General features: G+C 35.4%; 1 long non-coding RNA gene across 1 annotated transcript; it reads left to right on the top strand.

Annotated features, from left to right (window-relative positions):
- Positions 1–4,593: 4,593 nt before the first annotated feature.
- On the top strand, positions 4,594–6,154 carry LOC147515809 (uncharacterized). The gene is made up of 2 exons (XR_015213517.1): positions 4,594–4,910; positions 5,019–6,154. It is a non-coding gene; the product is annotated as an uncharacterized LOC147515809 (long non-coding RNA).
- Positions 6,155–6,435: the final 281 nt, after the last annotated feature.

The raw sequence follows: 6,435 nt of genomic DNA on the forward strand, positions 1-6,435 counted from the left end.
ATTAAGATCCAGTAAAGTAAACAAAATTAATGAATGGATGGAAGTGAAAACATCCTATTATGGTGTAGTGTGTGTGATAATTCCATAGATAACAACCATAACATGTGTGGCAATAGATACAGCTGAAGTTAAAAATAAGGTTTAGCGAACTCCTTGTTAAAATGCAATTACCGCAAGTGACACTTGGCATGGAATTCGATAATCGATGCCCTTGGGATACCTTTTGATTGTTGCACCTACATACAAGTAAATTACAATCAGACATAAGAAAGTTCTTGTGAATCCAAGAAAAGCACTTAACGTACCTTAAATAGTTAAAATACCTTAAATAGACGATATTCATGAATAGTTAGTTACCCATTTGTTTTTAGCAGTTAAATCCCATCTGCTATTAGGCACTGTTATATTCTTTTATATTTCGCTAGTTTGTCTTCTCTTCTCATCAGTGATTCAGTGAAGTAAGGCAAACAAAGCAATTAAGCAACACATGTTTACATCCCATACCACGAATATACTGTTTTTAGAGTGTCTTACGCAGAAGAATAGATGCCTTTGTGGCAGTATAATCCCATGAGCATGAGGGTGCTACTGATCAAGAGGGAGCTGATGCCGAACACGAGGGAGCTGCTGAGATTTCTAGTGCTGCCGAACATGAGAGGGCTGCTGAAGAACATGAGGGGGCTGCTGCGAATTTTACGTTGTGGTTGAGGATCAGGAGGATCTTGAGAACGAGCATGAGGGCAGTGCTGATGCTGTCCATGAGGGCTCTGTGGTACATGAGGGCACTCATCCCCATGAGGATCGCGGGCGCAACCCGGCAGAAAGTTCTCGAGAAAGCTACGGAGAAGGCGTGGTGAATTCCAATCGCAGAGAAATCTCACCCAGAGTGTCGCGACAAACTGCAGCGTCACGAAGGGAGTATAACACTGCAGAGAAACATTCTTCAGAGGGAGTCACTGAGTATTTAACTTTAGAGGGTGCGAATTCTGCAGAGGGAGTTACTACTGAGCGTTTTCCCTCTGAAGTGCACACACTGGGAGCAAGCCTGAATTTCAGAGATCCTGAATTAACAGCAGAGATCCTGAATTTCAGAAAATCTTAACACCATTGAAATATAAACAAACCTTGGCAAGGGGAGCAAGACAGTTGGTAGTGCAACTTGCATTGGGGACAATGTTGATGTCTGACTTGTATTCATTCTCATTGACACTGACAACAAACATGGGAGCATCTACACTTGGGGCAGAAATGACAACCTTCTTAGCACCACCTTGTGCATTGACAACCCAACACATTTTAGAAAACAATATATATAATTAGTATGCAACCATAGTAGAGGCACAAGAAAGTCAATACATAAAAACTACACAACCAGGAATGAAATAAAGAAATCCACTTCATTTCAATCCTATCCGTTAGAATTTCTTTCTAGGAATAAAATGAAATCAAATTCATTTCAATCTTATTAGTAGTATTTAAGTAGATATATATCCAACCACACAAATTTTAATTACTTTTAAATATCATTATTCTACTCTGGTATGTCACTTCATTTGCATAGACTCGGATCACTACACATACTAAGAAACAAACTACATAACAACCCCATTTTAGAATTAACCGACTACAACTATTTCATTTCAAAATAGTATCAATAAGAAAACTCCGTTTAAATGGACTATAATATAATAATCCCATTTTTATAAACATTTACAAACCACGAACACAGATCCGTCAATATAAACAAGCATTAGAGGCTAGAACACGAAAAGCAAACCTTCAAATGAGCAAAGAAATTTTATCCTTGGTGGTAAACACACCGGTCGATTCAACAACATATTCAGCTCGATGATCGGCCTATGGAATCTCATCTTTTATGATAAAGCCATCTCTATTCAGATTATTAGTGTGTGGGGAAAGAATATTAGCATTCAAAAGAAAAATAAAGATAAAAGGATATCACGGACCAAACTCGGTGCGGTTTTTACGATAATCGACAACAAGCTTCAAAAACAAGAAGAAAACACTTAGGACGAAAAGCTCGACATGCTTTTTTTCTATCTCTAAGAATAAAGTTTTTTTACTTTACTATGGAAAATAAGATATTTATAATCAGACGAGGAAAGCCAAGTATGAAAAGAATATGCTACACACAAACGATAGATAGCTATGTCCAAATACAAGACTAATTAGGTTTTGTTTGGATGGTGGCGTTTTCTAAGGATTCACCCTTTATTCGCATTTTCTAAGTATTAAAACAGAAATTCCTTAAGAAATTTGACAATACTAGACCAAACCCAGCAATCGGCTTTTGTTTACCATCACAGGAAGTGACTCAATAACATGACTGAGAATATATAAACACTGGGAGCTAACAACAGAAACACCATTAAATTGCTCCTAGTAATAGGACGTGAAACTGAGTCATGGTGATATCACAAATAGTTTCATCTAGCTTAGAGGGATCAGATAGTAACCTAAGGTGCCATACCTATTCGGCAGTTTGGGTGAAAAAAACAAGTGTATAAATTTACAAGGCAATGTATACTTAGATAAGCTACTACTAGAATTTTCCATGCAAATTTTCTTATTCAGTCACGATCAACACCTTTATTATAAAATTGAATTATGTACAGCTAATCATTCATGTTAAAGAAAAGAACACATATGTGCATGATAACATGAGAGACAAAATCGGTTGACCAAGTCCAAATGTCCATCCACCACAAACATTGAGATGAATAATCAATAAACACAAACAAGTCTCCAAATAAAAAAAACACACACGAATATCAGTAAGTGTGGTCGATATCTATGCTTTGGCTTTACATAAACCCAAACACGCATACCCATGTTCTTTCTAATTAACTGCTGCATGTGTCTTTGACCAAAAATATTTACCCCTGCATGTGCTATGAAAAACCATAACACATATTCTTCTTAGAGACCTCCGTAAGGCACTGGAACAGGTAGTGCAATGACAAAATAACTTGAAACTTGTTGTGTATAGCATAATTCACATGACAAAGAAATGGAATAGTCCTTATACCATATATATACGCTATAATAAAGAATGAGATCTTAACAAATAGCTACAAATGAGAAACTTTCAAAAACAAATAAAACTTTCAAAAACAAAATTCGTGGGAAATTAGGATCAACAGATAAAACTTTCAAAAACAAACATAGCTATGAGAAACTGAATATGTGATCCAAATAGAAATCAATTAAGTCAAGAATGGCCATTAGCAACTCCATCAAAAGCTAATCAAACCTTATTTTAATGCACAAAAAAGACAATGTAGTCATGGAGTTGATTAAAATTAGTCATTAAGTGATATCATACAGCAATGTTGGTTGGCAGCTTATTGTTTTTCTGAAGTATAACAGTCAGGCTTCAGGTTTGAAACAACTAGCAGGAGCCAGGAGAGAAAGATATGCAATGTTCCTCCCAGCTCCATACTTGAATAGGCAATATAAGCATATAGACACTACTCCTTTTTTGTATATTATTTGAGGCGTTATGCACTATGTCCTTAACTCCTCTTTACATGAACAAATAACACTTCAGAGTCCAATATTGCATCACCTATTCGATTTGCTTTCAAGAACTTTTTTCCTCTTCATCATTTGCAAATTTAACCCGAAGCCCTTTACACACAGTGAGGGGGGAAAAATATCTGAGACATAATTCGTATCTAAAACTCATTCACAACCCCGAAAACGTTGAAATACCTTCACAATTCTACTTGATTGAGCCATTTAGACTTTTGATTCCTACCTTTTAGTGAATAACGACCAAAGTTAAAGTGGGTAATTTGCTTTTGTGTGGTCCTATACTATGTAGTCACAGTTTGAAAAAGGAGGACAAATAGATTGACATGTTTGAAAAGATATTCCAATCAATATTAATCATAACAAATGAAATACAAATCACTATATCAAGCAAGGACAAAAGATAATCATACCTAGTAGCTGCATTGAGCTAAAGAACATTCAACTCCTCACAGTCAGCAACAAAGGAAATGCAGATAAATTGGGAGTAGTGGCATTGGCATTATGAGTGGCAGCCGAACTAGTAGACTACCAGTGGTAGTGAAACCCAAACTTCCATAAGTTTTAACACTACCAACCTTACTAACCCCACCATTATTACTATCAGACCTGAAAGAAGGTGAAGAAGAAGAAGGAAAAAAAAGAACAAGGACTAGATTGATGAGAAGAAGAAGAAGAAGAAGAAAGAAGCTTACCCAACTTTTCTTGAAGACAAAAAGCACAGATCCCACCTGGGTTATTCTTATAAGGATGATTACTACACTGCATACCTTCTCCTATATCATCTACTACTACCCCTTTATCCATTTTTTTTTTTAACTTAGCTAATGATAGCTAACTTTCCTCTTCTTTTTGTTTATATAATGATTGCTTTTTAATGAAGTTGATAATTAAGTTAGTGTTTTAAGCTTCACCATTCTTTGCTCACGTGTGGAAATTGGAATAACTTGTTTTGTTTTGATGTGGCTTATTTAAAGGCCAACTTTTTTTCTTAGCATTGACTAGTCCTTTTATCTAACTTGTTTATTCTATCGGGCATCGAAGAACAAGTTTGAACAACTAGGAATTGTTAGAACCTGGATATGGTTTTGTTCATGACTATGCATGGTTAAGGGCTTCTTGAGATTTTTGCCTCTGTTGTGATCTATAAGTTGTGAGGGAATTCACAAGTAGTAAATATACTTGGGGATGAAAATTCAGCAGCAGCTTATCTAAGGCAATGTATTTATTCAGTTGGACTGGGCAACAATGACTACCTTAACAACTACTTCATGCCCCAAATGTACTCAACTAGTTGCCAATACACCCCTGTGCAATATGCCGACGTTCTAATTCAACAGTTTTCTCAACTAAGGGTGGGTACATTGACTACATTCTCTTAGTTCATCAAAAATTATGTACATATATAGCAATATTGTCTCTACTAAGTGCTAATGAAATCTTGTTTTCGTGTACATATATAGACTCTGTACAACTATGGCGCAAGGAAAGTGGCTTTGATTGGTGTTGGTCAGATTGGTTGCAGTCCAAATGCATTGGCTAATAGTCCTGATGGCCGCACATGCGTCGAGAGAATCAACAAATACATGTCGGTTATTTAATGATACGCTTAGGAATATGGTGGACAACCTCAACAATAACCTAGATGATGCTCAATTTATCTATGTTAATGCTTATGGAATCTTCGACGATATAATTCAAAATCCTGCATCTAATGGTAAATCCCTAAATGACATGTTGACACAATGACACTACAACTTTGACAGCTAAAAACCATACATACAAAGTCAAGAAACAGAACAAACCAACATAGTGAATTTATTATTATATTTAACAGGAATCATTGATGTAATGTCCAAGAAGAAATCCACAAGTTCCAGAAAATATACAGAAAAAGAGAGACACAGATTCAAAGACAATCTTCCCCCATGAAAAAAGAAATAACATATTGACACAAACAGACAACTTTAATAAGAGAAACAGATACGTCTGCTTGTTTGTTGTCTATGCACAACTCTATTCAATTTTTTTTTTCTATTATTTGACATTATCTGTGAATACATAAACCAAGTGCTTCCTATATATATATAATAATAATAATATTTCCATCTTAGTAAGTAGAAAGAAAATGAAAGATTATTACCTCAAAAGAAGAACGTACAAGACTTGAGATCTAGCCTCAAACTGCAAGAAAATACGAGGAATGAATGTCTCCTCCTTGTTTTCTTCTTCTTCTTCTTCTTTTGATTCCCTCCTTTTTTTTTCCTCTCTCTAGAAATTGAATAACAGCTAGAACTTTAAAGTTTTAATCCACCGAAAATTAGTTTTGAGGAGTGCGAAAATTAGTTGGATTTTAGTTTTGATGAAGATTTTAGGGATCTTGGAATGCGGCGGTGAGAGAGAGAGGAGAGAAAAAAAGTTGTGTTTTATATTTCGATTTTTTTCGTTTCCCTATTTCGCGAAATTTCAAGTTTTTAATTTGTAACACTTCTCCAACACTTTTTAAGCGTTAGCAATTAATTCCGGAAATTCACCCAAATAAAGCAACGCTTTCCAACATTGCCAACGCTTGTTTAACGTTGGAAACTTACTAACGGTAAATAACCGTTGCAAATCAAAAAAGGTGCGTGTTGCAAATATCCTATTATGGTGTAGTGCACAGAAGATCATATCATCAGTACCTTATAAAGTATAAGTAAACGTTCACAACCTAGATGGATTTGGACAAACCATTAGTATGGTTGTAGTATAATCTGGTATTAGTCTATCTTGACTATATGATTACACTAGTACACTTTGTGTGTATTGAACAGGACCAAGTGAGATTGTTTCTCTTTATACTGACTATATAAGAGAACAAATGCCTTTGTTATTATGGAT

This window comes from Coptis chinensis, chromosome 2 (assembly GCF_015680905.1).
Source record: "Coptis chinensis isolate HL-2020 chromosome 2, ASM1568090v1, whole genome shotgun sequence".
NCBI classification, from domain to species: domain Eukaryota; kingdom Viridiplantae; phylum Streptophyta; class Magnoliopsida; order Ranunculales; family Ranunculaceae; genus Coptis; species Coptis chinensis.